The sequence below is a fragment of the Amblyomma maculatum genome, chromosome 1 (assembly GCF_055883805.1).
Source record: "Amblyomma maculatum isolate TAMU_Amacu chromosome 1, ASM5588380v1, whole genome shotgun sequence".
In the NCBI taxonomy this organism is placed as follows: domain Eukaryota; kingdom Metazoa; phylum Arthropoda; class Arachnida; order Ixodida; family Ixodidae; genus Amblyomma; species Amblyomma maculatum.
In genome coordinates, this window is record NC_139344.1 from 137,031,851 (window position 1) to 137,051,023 (window position 19,173).

Below are 19,173 nucleotides of genomic sequence, written 5' to 3' on the forward strand. Positions count from 1 at the left end.
CACAAATTGTGACTATCAGCTTGCCGGTATCGCTCAAGAGGAAAGTATATAACCGTTGCATCTTACCTGTACTCACCTATAGGGCTGAAACGTGGAGGCTAACCAAGAGAGTTCTACTTAAGTTGAGGACAACCCAGAGGGCTATGGAACAAAAAATGGTAGGGGTAACATTAAGAGATAGGAAGCGTGCAAAGTGGGTCAGAAAAATAACCTAGGTTACCGACATACTAGTGGAAATTTAGAAGAAGAAATGGGCATGGGCAGGAGATGTAGTGCGAAGAGAGGAAACCGATGGTCGCTTAGGGTAACAAACGGGATTCCAAGGGAAGGAAAGCGTAGCAGGGGGCGGCAGAAAGTTAGGTGGGCGGATGAGGTTAAGAAGTTCGCAGGGATCAAGTGGATGCAGCTAGCACAGAACCGAGTTAAGTGGAGAAATATGGGAGGTGCCTTCGCCCTGCAGTGATGATGATGATGATGATGATGATGATGCGCAGCGACTGATGTAAACGAAGTGAAAGTGACTGTAGTCAGAGCAGGTAGCCAGGTTAAAGTTATTCGCACTTCGTCAGCCTCCTCCTCTAAGTGTACAGTCACTTTCACTTTGTTCACATCAGTCGCTGCGCAGAGCGTGACAATATTAATAATTTTGCGAATTGCTGCGCGAGGCTCAAGTTTTGCCAATGGTTTGCTTTTTTTTTTCGGAAACAATAAACGTCGTGTGTTTTTCTTTAAGTCACCGAAATATAAATCCCTCAGCTACATTCTATTGTGATGCATTAAAACAGAATGCCTAAATTTATGCCTGAATAAATTTTTTATGCGCACCGCCATGAAATTCTTTGTTTTGCCAAGGTATACGTAAGAGACCTAAATCGCATGAAATGGATCCTCAGAACTTTGTTTCTTTTCTTTTGCACATGGTAAAACCTAAACGAAATGAAACCTAATAGACCATTTTACGCCTGACGCATTTGACCATTACCAAAATTCTGTTTGTATTCATTTCTTTTTTCCCTGTAAAGCTGGCTGCATCGATGTGGCTTTTCTCGAGACAACCGAAACAAATGCAACGTGAGTTGAAAAATCTTGTTTTTTTTTTTCTTTTTTTTTTTTTTTTTTGTGGACGAGGAGCTTTGTGGACGTTTTCGGGAAAGCACATTTTTTGCGGACGGTCGTGCCGCTTGGTTGCTATGCGGTGCTCCTTCTGACAGCTCTCCTGCATTAAATAAAATACCTCTCGCTCTTAGCTTCTTACCGCTGCCGGTCGCATGCTAGGTTTTTTTAAAATAGCATCATGCACTTTATCTTGCATTTTTCTCCTTCTCAGCGAACTATGGTTTGGATCTTTGTCCCACAATTTAACGTTTCTTTTCAGGGCTTTCGGTTGACTTTTTCTTTGCGGATCGTAAAACGCTACTGTGCTAAATTTACAGCCTACTTCGCTTTGAAAAAAAGGCACGACAAAAGCCAAACTGTCAGCGGTTACTTTCAATGAGGCGAAATCAAAAAGTGGCCTAGTTGTTCCGAATGACTTGCCTTGTCACGGCTCACTTCTGGCCAGCGATTAGTGCCTGTGTACCCTGCAGAAACAGATGTTCATTAGCCGCACTGCTCGCGCTTTGTAGCAAGCGGCTTGTTTTCATCATGTAAGAAGTGCTTCAGGTGAAATAGAAATGGACGGCATTAAAGTTTCTACCGTCGATTTACTTCAGCGCCTTTCTACGCGTGGGCTACCGGACTTGGAGAGCTTGAATGCTTTCTCGCGCTCCCCGCAGGCAGCGTGTAGTCACAGACACGTGAAAACAAATAGACCAAATAAAGGCTCAACAAATAAGCGACCATACATCGGTATACTGAGAACTAAAGCAACCAGTCTACCAATGTAACCTACCCGACCATCATTAAGGTGCTACACTTTTCTCGCCTTCAAAAGCCACAATGCACCATGTCAAGACTTGAGCTGTCGCTTTGCTTATCTCCGCCGTCTTGCTGCGTAGGTACGTGCCGCATAATACTAGTTTAGGATTTTGAGAATTTCGATAAAGTAAGGACAAGACAGTTTATGCTAATGGCGGACTTTTATAATTTCGAGGTTACACTTAACCTCGCCAGTCTGTGTACACAAACTACACATGGATCATTCGATGCGCGAATGGTGTACGTCTTGCTCTTGTTTCCTTTACATCTGAATAACGCATATCCCTGGGTAGCACTGCGTACTCACTGGCATCTTGATTTCTTTTTTTATTAATCTCGGTGGGGTTACTTCAGCGTTACAGTCACAGAAAATGTGGCGCCAAAGGCAGGCAGTTTTGTCGTGTTTAAAAGACATCCGCCGCCCACGTTTACTGTTAAGCGGACATGTTTTCAAAGTCGTGTCACCAGAACGTTGTCGGCAGGATTACGTTCGAACGAAACGAGTGATAAGAAAATGAATGGTTGCATTAGATAGAGGATAAAAAAAATTTGTTGGGTAAAGAATAGGTAATTAATCAGAGCCAATTAAGTCAATCAGACGTGGGGTATGTCATATTACCAGAAGGTTGTCGGCAGGATTACGTTCGAATGAAACTAATTATAGGAAAACGAATGGTTGCACTAGAGAGAGTATTAAAAATTCTCGCCTAGAAAAAAGATTCGACCCATGCGGAGTCATTAGTTAATTAATTAGAGCCAGTTAAGCCAATAAGACGCGTCCAAGGGGAGTCACGTGGTACCCACTTCCATGGGATGTTACGTTGTAGTGCGACGTCACAAACCGGAAGCCTCCTCTTCTTCCATGTCTCTTCTTTCTTCCACAAAAGAATGCTTACGCATTTCCCCATTGTAGGTGCTGCTTTGATGTCAAAGTTTTTATTAATATTTTTTCCATCTCATTCGTGACAGTGTGGATTTGTGTTTATGTACAGACATAAACAGTCATCCTGCCTCCTACTACTTCATACACACCGAAACATTGACGTCGTTAGCACGTACTCTCTATAAGGTCGACAGAAACGCATACCCTGAGCTTTATTTAGCATTACCGCGGCCATTTATTTCTCCGCATCTCTCATATGTGTTTCCTTTTCAGCCCGCTGTATTGGCTGAGAACAAAATTGAAAGCACGCTCCCATCTGTAAGCGGAATTTCGATGCGACCAGCCATGGCCGTGGCCACAGTTGTGATTCAGGGTTCATTGACTGTTGCTCTCTTGTTGCCTTGTGTGCAGCGACACAATTTCGAACGTCATTTTGTCCATTTCGACATCAGAGTTCCCTAAACGCTATTGCTGCATGTATTCATAAGTTTATGAATGAGTGCTGACAATTTAATTAGCGTCCTTCAATTGAACTCGAATAAACACCGCTCAGCCCAATCTATAGTGGTTGCATTTAAAATGCACTTAATAAAGATTCAGTATTGAGTCTACGTAACAGGTTAATGCCCTGCATTATTTGCCTTTCGGACAAGTACTGTCAGTTTCAATATTCTCACTTCTGAGGAGCGAGTGAATGTGAACACGGGCTTGTGCGTGAGGTGATCAGAAATGGTTTCAAACATACCGCAGCAGCGTTTCATTCATCTGGCCCACTTCTGTTTTATTCTTTCTGCGAGCCCTGTTACATAGAAACCGTGATACACTTCGAATAGAACGCTCTTGTTTTGCTTGCACTGTTCAGCCGTATAGGGCAGTTTGGGCGGAAATATTTTCCCAAGAAACGTGCTCAGTTGTGCCTTCGTGTGTGCGTAGCCGCTCCATGTTTACGCTCGTCGAGTGGCCTCTGTCAGCAAAGTGAGCATTCAATTTCGACCGACTCGAAGAAAATAAGACAATAAATGCATGCGCATAGCGTCGGAAATTTATAACGGTACTCCAGGCATGGATTCGCAAGTGCGACGCGCACGCAGTCACGTAACCGCCTGACTGGGCAAAGACAACACGAACCTGCCTGTGAAATAGCCGAAGAGAGATGGTCGACATTATGCGCACGATAGAGAGGGTTACTAGACATAGAACAATTCTGCTCGAATGTGTAAACAGAAATTTGAAGATAAGCAATTTTAAACAACTAATTATGGGCCCATTTTGAATTACGTTTTGTTTATTTATTCCTCACACGTCCAGATGTGGGACATTATATGAGGAGTGAGCGCGTGATACGGAACCTGTGGGTGACTGGTCTGTGGCAAACGCATCGTGCCTGGTGATGCGTGACATCTCCGGTGCGGAGATATTTTAACGCTAACTTTCAGTATTCATCTGCGCCCCCATGGCACACCGAAGTTGATTGAGCCCCAATACGAGCCTGCTCGAGGGGCCAGAGCCTCTGGCTGCATGCGTATTTTTTATTTCAAGATGCTGTAATTTTTTGCAGGCTCATACAGGAATGGGTCACAAGAAAATCAAAGCTAGGTTCAAAGAACCGCAAAAATATGAGGCAATTTCTGGAGTAAAAGAGAACAAAAATCAAGCAAAACAAACAGCGCAAAGAAAACAGAGATGAACAGATAATGCCAAGTAGACAAGGCAAAAACGAAAAACTGCAGTGATAAGAAATACGACAAAAAAAAAGAGTGCAACTTGAACGACTCGGTGCTGAATTAATAGAAGAGCTAATCAAAGCTTTAAAGGAACAATAATATAATCGCAGGCAGACCCACTCGTACAAAAATGCGCTAATCTAAGTTTCAAGTAAACCAACCGATACAGAATTCGAGTTCTCGCAAACGGTTCTATGCTTCAACTTGATTCAAAATGCGGAAAACTTTTCAAGCCCTGCATTATCTTTATTGGCTCACCAGCGAGGAAACCCGAGGTTGGGTGTCCAGAGAAAATAGCACCAAAACTAACGTGACTGGACACCAGCTAGTAACTATAGCGCTAAATTCGAAAGGGCCTCGTGGCCGACGTGACTTCACAGGTCAGAAATGCTCGGATTGACGCCAAATTTCACAGAAAGCTTTCTGCAACCGAATAAAAATAATTGAGAAAAGAAAACGCGGCCCATTTGAAAAGGGTGGGAATTGAACCATTGGCCTTTCGATTCTGAGGCTGGCATGGTACTACAGGCCATGAATTTCTCTCTTTATTACATGGAAGTACTTGAAGCCTGATTTAACCAGGTCGCATCCCGCAACCTGTCATACACAGTGACACCAGCATAGAGCTCTCACTTTGTCCACACATCAAAATTCCGGGAGACATATGCATGCACCGAGTAAAGGTAAACAGGCAGGAGGTCGATCCTGTGCAGCATATACCCCTCGCACCATAGCACACTGTTCTCTGAACAGAGATTTCTATGAGCGTGGTGGCTCTACGTGGCGATCGGTCATGCGGTTCTTCGACAGGCTAAGAAGTCCCATGCGCACAAAAAGATCCCATGGAACCTCAGTAGCTTCCATCATAGGCAAAAATCTTACAGTATAGGGCGTAATATCAACGTCATTTTTGAGAGTCCGTTGAAAAATGCCCCCCCCCCCCTCACAAAAAAAAAAAAAAAACACTGCATCACGTCAATACATAATCAATGGTATATAGTTTCTGGCTGCTGCCACAAGCGACAGTCCACTGACCATGGCACAAAAGTCCCTTTTCTACGAAGCCACGTTTTCACAGGTAAGGTTGATGTGTGAAGTTTAAAAAAAAAAAATTGGAAGGAGGACCACAGGCCATGAAGGCTTGTTGGTCCAAGCTGAATGAAGATTATCTTAGTGAATGCGCGATACAGTCAGTAGTTGTGACAGTCAGTGATAATAATAATAAAGAAAATATTGCAGAATAAAATAAAAGAAATAAAAATCTTAATGAGCCATTCATGCTTTCACCTTCACAGCAAGTAATCGGTCTTAAGTGCCCTCCATAAGTTTTTCCCTCTTGATGGCACAAATAATTTTGTGTGAAAGTATTTTTGTAGAGTCATGATTTTAATGGGGGGGGGGGGGGGGGGTATTTGTTGGCGGTTGTCTTAACAAAATATTAACAAGATTGTAAAATTCATAACGTTTCAGTCTGGGTTTCTGAAAAAAAAAAGAAATAAGGCTGATGTAACATGAAAATTACTCGCTTTCTACTCTATTTTACTCTCATGATACATCAAGCCGACTGGCTGATCGTGGCAACAAACGAGGGCAGCGCGGCGCTTGGGTTAACGGCGAAAGGACTCCAAGGAATAGAACTGGAAGGAATCATACTGTTCCCGTTCATGTATATTTCAACCATGAGAAAGGGATTATAGACCAAAAAGGGCCACATAATGGTCTTCTGCCGCATGAGGCGGACTTATGGTTGTCCGATGGCGGAACGAATCACTGGAGCATCGGCGCAACGCACAAGCACGCGCGCTCGCACGCGCACGCACGCACGCACGCACGCACACACACACACACACACACACACACACACACACACACACACACACACACACACACACACACACACACACACACACACACACACACACACACACACACACACACACACACACACACACACACACACACACACACACACACACACACACACACACACACACACACACTGCGCGCGCAGTGTGTGTGTGTGTGTGTGTGTGTGTGTGTGTGTGTGCGTGCGTGCGTGCGTGCGTGCGTGCGTGCGTCCGCGTGCGAGCGCGCGTGTACAGTACAGTACATCTACACAGCACATAAGGATCAGATAACATATATACATTTTATGTGTTCGAAAAATGTAGCGCATCCGCATGTTAAGGAAATTGGCTTGTTTAACAAATATAATTTCACATATTTCTTCAATACGGGTAATTGAAATTGAACCAAACTTGTTAAAACGATCGAATAAGAAGACTTCTGCGCATCGTGATGGGTGCTTTTGAGCTTGAGACTGAACGTATGCGAAGATGTCCACCTTGCGCGCCACAGTGCCAAAGTGTCCTTTCGTTCATGTTGACAAGAGGCCGGTAGAGACGCTTTAAAACCTTTTAACTTTGTAAATAGGAAAACTGGCGGAACGTTTTGCGATATGCCTCCCTCGTTTGTTTCTTTTCCCAACAAGTATACAACATGATCTACCTTCCGCGTGGATTCATTTTAACGGTTGCACGAGGCCAGACACAACCTTATCTTCCATTCCATTTCAGCGGAAGCGACAGTTTATTATCTCAATCTGCACTCGATCCTTCACCACCTAATGTGGCCGCTCGAAGACACGAGTCGAAATTCTCTTTCCTTTCTGTGCAGTTCGTGTTTGCTGATCTTTACTTCAGTCTGTCCGCCCTCGGACGTTTTGTGCCAGAAAACTATAATGGGATGCAGTGTCGCAGGCAGAAAGTCGGGATGCTATAGAGTTGCTCCAAGGCAATTTTTCGCGCGTGATAAAGTAGGCCGCATCGAATGACGCGAAACGAACGGGAGAAACAGCTGTCTCGTGGGCGAGATGAACGATTTTCCCGACTGGGTGGTCGGCCGGCTTGTACTCCGGTTTCGCTCATTCTGGCGACTTGTTGGTTGCGGTCGGATCAAGTTACCGTGGGCGCCGCAGAGCAGCACCCGGCAGGAGCCGTCGCTGATGCCGTTCCGCGCAGCGACTTCTCCAGTTTCCCGAGCGGCTGCTCGCACTGGCGCGCATTATGGCGCGTCCCGGCATGAGCAGCAGGAGGCTGAAGCTCTGATGGCAACGTTCGTTCCCGTTCTTCTTCTTCTTATTATTATTATTGTCGCTTTGACGGCAGGTAGATGTGAAGCGGCAGCTCCGTCCTGCGTTTTGCTCGACTCCGTCCAGCCGCTGTTTACCAAACCGTGCACTCAGTAATGCCGTTGACGTCAAAAGGCCGGCGTTTATTTCACATTTGATTGATTGATTGATTGATTGATTGATTGATTGATTGATTGATTGATTGATTGATTGATTGACTGACTGACTGACTGACTGATTGATTGATTGATTGACTGACTGACTGACTTACTGATTGATTGATTGATTGATTGATTGATTGATTGATTGATTGAGGGGTCGACCTGTGGACAGATTATTTGTACTCGGGAGGTACCAGATTCGATCTCCGGTACCGCCGGGTACCCATGCGGTTTTCAATCTGTACAAGCTTTCCCCCGTCCAGTGCTCGCTGTTTGGGGTGAAATGCCGGAGAAAGGGATTATAGACCAAAAAGGGCCACATAATGGTCTGCTGCCGCACGAGGCGGACTTATGATTGTCCGATGGCGGAACGAATCACTGGAGCATCGGCGCAACGTTTTAATTACACAATTACACAAGGTTTTAATTACACAGTAAATAGCTATTTATTAGTACAGGTGAGTGAATATAAGTATCTGGGTGTCACCTTTACAATCGCCTTCCCCGGTCCAGCCACAGAGCCACATTAACAATATTTGCTCGTCGGCGGCGAGAAGTCGAACTTCTCAAACACAAATTAAAACATGCCCCGTTTGAGGTTAAGTTACTTGCCTACAACTCTCTAATTCGTCCGAAACTTGAGTATACATGCATTACGTGGGATTCTTTCTTGAAAAAGGACGTATACAAGTTTGAAATGGTCTAGAAAAAAGCCGTCTACTTCATCTTTAACGCATATCGAAGCTCCCTATCAACTTCCTTTCTGTTGACTAACAGCAGCATATCAACTTTAGCCAACAGGAGAACACTTGCAAGACTTAAATTTCTTTATTAATTGTATTTCAGACAAATCAACATGAATCTTGCTCCATATCTAAGGCCCCGGTCCACATGACAGACTCGTTATACTCACAACCATAACCTTTGTCCATACTGCCCGTACCAATACGTTCAAACGCTCATTCTTTCCGCGCACTATTACAGCATTGAATTCATGTGTCTTTGCGGCTAATGACTGCACTGCTTTTGAAGAGCGTGTCTTGTCACATGTATAAAGTAATGCGGTTCGCCCTCCTTCTCGCTGTTTTCTTTGATTGTTGCCCTGAATGATGGATTGCTAAGCTGATGTTTATATCATTGTTTTTATGTACGTTCCCACCTGCTTGATCTTCTTGACAGCAGTATAAATAAATAAATAAATAAATAAATAAATAAATAAATAAATAAATAAATAAATAAATAAATAAATAAATAAATAAATAAATAAATAAATAAATAAATAACGATAAACGTGTCGACGTCTGTTCTTTTTTCAATGGAAAACCCTGCACATATGCAAAGCGCACCGAAAGTCAAATTTTTATAAAATGAAATTTTATTGAAAGAAAAAAGGAGCTTCATTGCCGTCTTTGCACGCAACCAACAAAAAAATATTATATAGATGGAAACATCACTGTAAGGGCGGCTTACTTACTGATTGCGGCTTTGTGCATATAAGCCGCGTAAATCTAGGTGTTAAATCTATTTCACTGTTCGTAGTGGTTAGGTGGCAGAAATATGAAAGATGACGACTTTCCAGGCGAATAAAAAAAAAGGGGTTTGTGGCGGGAGAAAGAAGTCGAAGATTAACAATATGAACAAGTGGATGTGTACAATATGTCAGACGGGAGACATGAAGATTGTACGCAAATTTTGAGAGACCAAAGAAAGAGAAAGTGGGGAGTTAGGATAGCAGAAGAAGAGGTCGCAGCAGCGATTATAAAAATAGATGTGCTAGGAAGGTGACAAGACTACGGCATGGGACTAGGGGGAGAACGCTTGCCAATCCCCCACCGCGAGTAGGAGCTTTTTTTTCAGAGGCAATAACAACACGCCCGGTATCAAAGGTGTTGCTCGGCTGTCAGTTGACTTTTTCACTTGTTCCCGGAACGTTCTGGCCAGGCGTGGAAGACACCGGCTACCGCTCTGATCCTGTGGCCCAAGGCGTTCCCCCGTCCACTGTGTGAAAGCGCTGCCAACGCCCCTGGGACGGTGACCTGTTCTTGTTTTTCTTTATTGCATGGGAAAACGACCGTAAAAAAAAAAAAAAAGAAAAAAAAAACGTCATTTACTTAAACGTGTCCATGTCTAAAGTTACCGGGCTGCTTAATACGAGCCCGCCATATCCTAGCCCGACAATGCACCGTCATCAAAACATCAAACTTTTTTGGGGGAAAAACACATGCATCTAGATACGGCATCCAGTTTGGAGGTTCTTCACGTGCAGCATATACACTCCTCACCAAAGCACACTTCTCCCGAAACACGGATTTCGACGATCTTGGTGGCTCGGCATGCATGTACATCATACGGCTTTTCCAAAGACTGAGCAGTCCCATAAACACAAATAGATCATAAGGCAGGACAGAGTTTTTGTCAGGAGACATAAATCTAATTGTATATGGTGTAATTTCAATGCCCTTTTTAAGAGTTCTTTGTAGTATGTCCCAAAAGAACTATAGCATCACGGCACTGAATAAGGCAATGGTCAGTTGTCTCAGGCACGTTACATAGACGACAATTCACCGACCAGTGCACAAACATCTTCTTATCACGAAGAAATGTCTTGACAGGTAACGTCGCTGTGTGTAGTTTGAAAAAGAATGTCTCTGCAGCTGCTTGAATGCACATTTGCCTAACACGCTTTAGAACAGTGGTGTCCAAAAACCCCAGATAAGGCTGCCGATACAACGGTGTAGGGAACAAAGACTCAGTGAGAACCAGCTGGGTCATCTACTTTTCCAAGGGGCTATACAGGTAATCTACAGAGAAACGCACAGTGAGAAAACTGAAAGTCACCACCTTAAGAAATCTCCATAAAGGCCCCTCACGAGCCTGCCCAGTCAGTGCGAATAAGTAAAGAAAAGGAGGACTCAGACGCCTAATGAGCACAGCTACAAAAAACGGGCGGTTTGCCGATTTGAAAAAAAAAAAAAAAAAAAAAAAAACGGGAATCAAGTTGATGCACACACAGGTGAACAAGGCCCACTCCACCAATTCTATGGGAAGCAACTAGTTGTCACGCTGCATGGGCTCCCATTATGAGCGCCACACAAAATGTTGCAAACATTCCGTGTATTACTTGTACATTCATTCTCACACAATGCCGGACTTGAAGGATATACGCAAGCTTTGCAAACAAAAGTATGTTATAGACCTGTGCCCTAGCAAACACTGAGAGTTCCCTACCATCCAAGCCTGTTTTGTCGCCGCATAGGCATGCGATTTGTGAATCCCAGTAGGCTGCAATGTTGCGAACTTGGTGCAGCGGAACACCTGGGTACTGAAGAGGACTGCAGTCCCAGCATATGCCTCTAAACTGGCTTGGTCTAGTGCCCCAATGGTCCAACCAAAAGGCTTTGAATTTATCTAATTTAGGAGCCGCGCCTAATACATCGCAGAACTGTTTAGTCAAGTGTAAAGCCTCAAGTACACTCTTTTTGTCAGAACAGAATAGGGCGATATGGTCCGCGTAGGCTAAAATTTTAACTTCACATTGAGGCAGAGAGAAACCATGGATGGCTGCACTGCTAATTATACTGAGACAGAGGAGGTCCAGATATAAGGCAAACAACAGTGGAGACAGTCGACATTCTTGACGAACAGATGATTCCAGTGGTATTCGTTTCGTTAGCTCCTGATTATCAATTAGCCTTGTATATGAGCTCATATAGCACAGTCTTATGCCTTTGAGGAAAACGTCACCGATGTTTGAATGCTCCAAGACCACAAACAAAAACTTCTACCGAACTTTATCGAACGCCTTCGCCAGGTCAATATGAATCAGAGCTACTTGTCCTGTCTCATCTGATACTGCTTCGATTACTCAACGTGCAATATGGATGTGTGTTTGAATACTGCGCCCTCTGATACCAAATATCTGATGCGAACCTATCAAGTTCATAACGACCAGCTGCAGACGACAACAAAGAGCCTTGGCAAAATATTTGTCATCAACATTACAGAGGGAAATTGGACGATATCCTTAAACAGGTTTCAACCGAGTAGTATCTTTGCTTTTGAGAATTAATATTGTGTGGCCTGAATAGAAAGTGGGAGGCAGGAAACCCACATCATAAAATGCTTGGAAAACTTCCATCAAAACAGGCGTTAGGCAAGGCGAAAATGTTTTATAAAATTCGCTAGTAATACCATCTGGGCCAGGAGCGTTTTAACTCTGAAGGGCTGAAATGGCTGATTTAATTTCGTCCAAAGTGATGGGACCCTCCACTACAACACACTTCTCATCGTCTAGTTGAGGAAAGTTTTCAAGTAAAGAATTATAATCGGAACCTTGATTTGGATCTTCACAACTGCCGAACAGCTTTCGATAATAGTCATAAAAAACAGCAAGAATACCAGGAGCATCATTGTATGTGCAATCACCACACTGAATTTCCAATATTTCCTTCGTAAGGGCATTCTCTCTTTCATCACTCAGGGCCCCACGTGAAGGTTGCTCGTCAAGAAACCTTCGAGTCCTAGATCTCATCAGGGCCCCCTTGTATCTTTCGGTCGCAAATTGTTTAAGCTCTGCCTTTACGTTATTAATTTCTTCAACATAGGCACCCGGACTAACCCTCTCTAGCCAATGTAGCTCAGTTAGAGTGAGCCCGAGCTCGCGAAGGTGGTGTTGCTTCAGGAACGCGATTCTTGCAGAGGCTTCAATTGCCAAGTTTTTGGTCTCCTCTTTAAACAAGTCTCATTTTTTTTTTAAACTGGCCGATCATGGCGTGACCATATGTCTTTCAAACAAGAAGATAGAGCACGCGTAAAAATTTCATGTAATAGCAGACAGTTATTCATGTTCCACAGCTCCCACCGAGGATGAAGTATGTGCTGACTGTATCTCCCTACGTAAAGAGACACCATGCAGTGGTCACTGAAGAAGATGGGCCGCACCCACTAACCAAACGCATTTGCTAACGTGTCTACAGAAACATAAATTCTGTCAAGGCGGGCATTAGAATAAAACTGAAAATGAGTGAAATGAATACTGCCGCTTTTTTCCTGCCCCACATCTACAAGATTATATTCACAAGCTAAATTGTTAAGTAATGCAGCACTAGGGTCATATCCCTTACATAACACTAATCGGTCCTCATTTATGCAAACATAATTAAAATCTCCCAACAATATAATTTTGCGATCTGTGTACAAATGGTTAACTAATAACAGAAAAAGAGCCTTCTATCTCGCTGCTTTACGGGGGCGTAAACATAAATAATTCGCCCCTGCACACCTGAAATTGTGAGGTCACTGCATATAATATCGCCCCTCGTCATCTATGCAATACGACATGGCTGTCAATAGCATACACCCTCCGGTCAAGCCTTAGCGTATATTCCGGCAAAAAAAGGCTCTAAAGCAGTTTCTGCCTCTTCGACGGAGGACAACTTCGTTTCCTGGATTGCTGCTACAGATACGCTCCATTTCTTTAAAGCCTTAATTGCTGCTGCCTCCAACGATTACGCATACTCCTGACTTTAAGGGTAGCGACTTGATATGCTGCAACGCTAGCCATTTTTGGCACCAGTCCTATTAAACATCATCCACTGGAATGGGGTGGCCCGCCTGCAAATTGGCGACCTTTCGGGCAGACATCGCCCCCCTCTTTAAAGTCACCCTTCCCGTGGCCTCTACACAGTGTGCCTTCTCGCCAGCACTATCGCTACACTCCTCATCATCTGCGGGACGCTTCAAAGGCACTATGCTGTCCATGTCCTCCTCTGAGACGCTCAAGGATTCGGCCCACGAACCTGAATGGAGCGCATCGCTCGCTGCCGCACTGACAGCTGTGGTTTCCACGTGGACATAGGCCACCAACCACCGCGGGTTCGAGCGTCGCGCGAGCCGAAGCCCCGATCAGCCGTCACCGCGCGCGCTCTGAAACACTGCAGCGCGCACTCAACCTCCACCGGGAGGAGAGCACTTCGCTGCAAGGACACCAACCTCCAAGTTCACAAAGGAGACGTTTATTGAAACGCCATCCTCCAGCGGCACACACACACGCACACACCTACACATATTTACAAACGCACATACGCATATTTACAAACGCACATACACACACATACGCAGTCACCGCGTCAAGGGAGCGCGCGAGGAGCAAGGCTCCCCTGCGCGCACGAAGTGACACGGAGTGCGCGCCGCAAGCACGCAAGGGCGTGCTGTGATCTCTCTCTCGCAGTAACCAAAGGGTTCCTTTGAGAGAGATTGGGCAACCACCGCAAGGTACGCCTGTCCCGGATCGTTGGATCACGATCGACAGGATCGAGTTGCGCTCTCAGGTACGACCCGGAGCAGACGAACTCGAGTACACACTGGTCTGCGCGGACAAAGGCCGGCAGACAACAACAGTAGCGTACGCACCTTACGATGTCTGGGAGGGGTCTCTCTCTGAGCTCCGCTCGGACAGTCGCGCGAGCGCGGCTGTCGAAGGGGTGCCCTGTTCCCGCCAAAAGGCGCCAATGGGAACAGCCACTGGGACGCCAGGGCGGAGCTGTGGCCCGAACGACAGTGACAAGTCGTCCGAGCCTCTCTCCGCCGCCTCAGGCGGGAGAAAGGGAACGAGGAGAACAACTGGGAAGCGGGCGGCGGCCGCGCAAATGGCAGCCGCAGCAAGCCCGAATCCCACATCCTTCTCTCCTTAATCGCCCTCCTACCCATCCGTGAAAGCACGCGGCAGGTCCCCAGCATGAAGAAAAGAATGCTATCCTCACGCAACAAGTCAACTACACTTCAGTTCCAGCAAGAAAAGATCTCGAAAAGACAGACACTCAAGAAATACAACAAGGCGCACAAAAAAAAAATGAACAAGATGATATGAATAATAATGTACAAAGTTCCGGAGGCTAAGTAACAACGACTATATACAGAACACAACTGTGTACAAACACAACTATGTACAGAAGTTCCAAAGTTCGTCGGTGCAGCTCAGGGAGCCGGCGGTGACTCACCGCTCGTTGACTTCTGGGTGGCCAACGTTCATCCTTGGCTGCAAACGATCTCGGTCGGTGGTGGTACAGGGTAGGTGCAGGGACAGCGAACACGCCGAAGGGGCCCCGGGTGTGGAAAGTCCGTGACTCCGTGGCGATCCAAGGCGCACATGGGAAGACCGCGCGGGGCTTCCTTTCTACCGCGCTCCGCACACGCCGGCAAACACACATGGCGCGACGTCGTCGCCTCCGCGCCCAGGCACGCACACGCACAGCCACTCGCACAGCAAACAAAGGGGGATGCTGACCTTCAGCGGCGAACCTGTCCCGAGCACCTTCGCAACCGCGGCGGCCTTGGATGAAAGGGGCATCGTCCATGCTCCCCGTCCCCAAACGGCCCCAACTTCCTTTCCGCACGCACCAGAAAAGCCGCGCGTCGGGACTGCTAATGAGCAACCCTCGCAATTTCAAGAAGAAAGAGGAGAGAAGACGCGCTGTACAAAAGAAGGCACTCACTATGCAATATTTACAAGTTAAGAAGCAAGAATGGAAACAGAAGAAAGCGAAAAATGGGAACAGAGGCACACAAAACAAAACAAAAAAATAATAAAGCACACAGGCTGGAACTGAGCGAGCCAGAAAAGGGGGAGACCAACCTTGCTTCCGGGTAGGGTTGAACGAGCAAGCTCGTTCGGTGAAGCGGTATGCCTTCTGTTGCGGAAAAGGCCCGCCGTCCGGCATCAATCACACAGGTGAACGTCGCCTCACCTTGTACCGGTGCGGGGCACGGCTGCGTTCCAACGCATCGGGTGTGCCTTGGCGCTTGCCTGTGGTGACAATGGGCACCAGCGCAAGCTCGTCAGACCGTTACGCATAGGCCTTCAGGTCTGCAATGTAGGCACGGCTGGCTCTCCCCATAGGGGGATTCTCCAGCAATGAGCCCCTGCTTGTTACTGGGGAAATGCCCCATGAAATCGCAAGTGGCCATCTGCCACGGACGCACACTGTCAGTTGGTTTCGTCATGCCCGGTGGCTTGCCACCCCTCGACTTCTCCATTTGACAGACATGGCAGGAACGGCAACAGCGGAAAAGGTCGCGCTTCATGCCGGGCTGCAGTCACCGATTGACTCAGTTTCTTGAAACCTTGGAGCCACTCAGATGACCAGCCGATGGTTTGTCGTGAGAGAAACGCAACAGAGCGCCGCTCAGACATTGGGAAATAGCCACTTCAAATGGTTCATGGACTCATCATCCGTGGCTATGTATTTCAGCGCGAGCCTGTCATGGCCCAGCAAACATGAATCCCCGAGGCACGCCGCGACACACGCTGGCTCGTGCCCCCCTGCGCCCGCTCAATACAAGCAGCGTAACGGCGCTTCGTCTCCCAGAGACCGCCTCTGACATCGCGACAAAACGGGTCATTCTGCTGGACCGTCGTAGCTCTTCATGCTGAAAACGATCCCAGACATCCCAAAGGAGAGCCTGGTTTCGTCCCCCCGCAGGTTCGTAGCAAAACTTCCGCTGGCATCGGCGTTTCAGATGTGCTCACAAAGAGCTTTCACCCTCGCCTGCTTTGCGAAGCGCTGCTTACCCGGATAGCGGAATGGGGAACCCGTCTGCGGGCGTCCCCTCCGTGCCGATCTGCGGCTCGTCCGCTGTTTCGCCCCCTTCGCCAGCCGGCGTAAAGACGCCGCCGCGGGCGAGTGGGGCACGGGATAGCGCGTCAGCTACCACGTTCGTTCTCCCCTGTAGATACTGCACCGAAAAGTCGAAATGCTGTACCAAGAGAGAATGGCGCGCCAGCCGGCTCGCAAGCTCACGGAGCCGCATCAGCCAACTGAGCGCGCTGTCGGTGCGGTTTCCAGAGGGAGCCCGGCCGACGCCTCGCCGTTCCCCGAACAGAAATGACTGCAAGCGGGGTACGGGTGCTGTTGTGCGGAGATGCCGGCAGCGGCGGCGTCGCGCACATTGCTTCGGCGTAAAGCTGAAACAGCGGAGGCATATGGTCAAGGGTCACACCGTAGGGTGGTCCGAAGAACCATGTTCGTGTTTCAGTGCCTTTGCCGAGTGCCGCGCAGGGGGCGGCAGGCATGGCGCATGAGCTTGATCGTCAAGGCGACCGGCTCGGCCGATGTGCTGTCCAACGACTCATGAAGCCAGGGACAATTCACGTTGGGCGCCAGTTGTGGTTTCTACGTGGACATAGGCCACAAACCACCGCGGGTTCGAGCGTCGCGCGAGCCGAAGCCCCGATCAGCCGTCACCACGCGCACACTGAAACACTGCAGCGCGCACTCAACCTCCACCGGGAGGAGAGCACTTCGCTGCAAGGACACAAACCTCCAAGTTCACAAAGGAGACGTTTATTGAAACGCCATCCTCCAGCGGCACACACACACACACACACACACACACACACACACACACACACACACACACACACACACACACACACACACACACACACACACACACACACACACACACACACACACACACACACACACACACACACACACACACACACACACACACACACACACACACACACACACACACACACACACACACACACACACACACACACACACACACACACACACACACACACACACACACACACACACACACACATACATACATACATACACATATATACAAACGCACATGCACACACATACTCAGTCACCGTGTCCCGGGAGCGCGCGAGGAGCAAGGCTCCCCTGCGCGCACGAAGTGACACGGAGTGCCGCCGCAAACACGCAAGGGCGTGCTGTGATCTCTCTCTCGCAGTAACCAAAGGGTTCCTTTGAGAGAGATTGGGCAACCACCGCAAGGTACGCCTGTCCCGGATCGTTGGATCACGATCGACAGGCTCGAGTTGCGCTCTCAGGTACGACCCGGAGCAGACGAACTCGAGTACACACTGGTCTGCGCGGACAAAGGCCGGCAGACAAGAACAGTAGCTTACGCACCTTACGATGTCTCGGAGGGGTCTCTCTCTGAGCTCCGCTCGGACAGTCGCGCGAGCGCGGCTGTCGAAGCGGTGCCCTGTTCCCGCCAAAAGGCGCCAATGGGAACAGCCACTGGGACGCCAGGGCGGAGCTGTGGCCCGAACGACAGTGACAAGTCGTCCGAGCCTCTCTCCGCCGCCTCAGGCGGGAGAAAGGGAACGAGGAGAACAACTGGGAAGCGGGCGGCGGCCGCGCAAATGGCAGCCGCAGCAAGCCCGAATCCCACACAGCCGACAGAGAACCGGACGCGCCGGAGATAGGCGCCACACACGGCTCACTGGAACCCTCCAACGACGAAGGAGAACCAACGACGAAGGAATGTAGGCGAGCATCCATTGGCAGTATCGTCTCCACTGGCTCCACAGGAGGCATATCCAGACGTCCTTCAGTGACAGGTGGTTCATGTGCAGCAATCACAGCCCTCTGAGTGGCACTCACAGGCGGGTCCGGGTCCGGTGGTTTTGACTCTGGAGACGCTGATTCTAGATGGCCAGTCGCTGCATATTCTTCTGTGTTGATATGAGGTACAGAAGGCTTCTGGTCCCCATCAATTTGGGGTTCACGACTTAACTCACCGGTCACATCGACAACCTCTGGCACATCCATGATATGTTCTGACGCCACGTAATCTTCTCGTAACCACTGGCCTTGCCGCAGCCTATCAGAGTAACTCAAGACACAGTTCTCTACAGTATGGCCAAAGCATCGGTACTGGGTGTATCGAGGCGTCCTGCACTGACGCCGTACATGTCCAACACGGCTGCATCGAAGACAAAGTGGAGGTCTCTCTGGGGTAAGAACTAATGCCTGCACCCCATAAATATTAAGAGTGTGAGGAATGGTGTTTGCTGATACTCCGTCCTTGAGCGTGAGGGAGATTTCACGGTTCGCCGTTTCCATATGCGCCATTCCTGGGCACCGCCATTTTTCACGCTTCACAGATTGAATCGTTCTATAAGACTCTAGAGCTTCCACAATCCTCCGGTGCTCCACGTAGCGGGGAAGCCAAAGACGCTTAACCTTGACATTCTTTGTATCAGGGTCGAAGACCATGCACCTAAGTCCTTTCACAGGGAACTGTGCTTTGTTAACTAGCTTCTGCTTTGAAGAACTACTCTCGCAGGTAACCATTCACATGTGGCTCATTTGGTATTGACCATTGCACAAAATTTCCCGAAGGTCCAAAATCTGTGCGAGTGCGTCTCGAAAGTCAGGTGCTCGGTATGGGTGACCCTTAAGGTCAGCATACAGGAAAATGGTATCAAGGACAACATTACCGGTTGTCAGGCGTAGAAGGACAACTTTGTACTGGTCTGTAGTATTCTGAGAAGTCGAAAGACCTCGGCCAATGGCCGATGCGCTGTTT

General features: G+C 47.7%; 1 pseudogene; it reads right to left on the bottom strand.

The window, feature by feature from the left end:
• Nucleotides 1-10,587: 10,587 nt before the first annotated feature.
• LOC146204014 (uncharacterized) overlaps nucleotides 10,588-19,173 on the bottom strand; it is an 8,600-nt pseudogene continuing 14 nt past the window's right edge.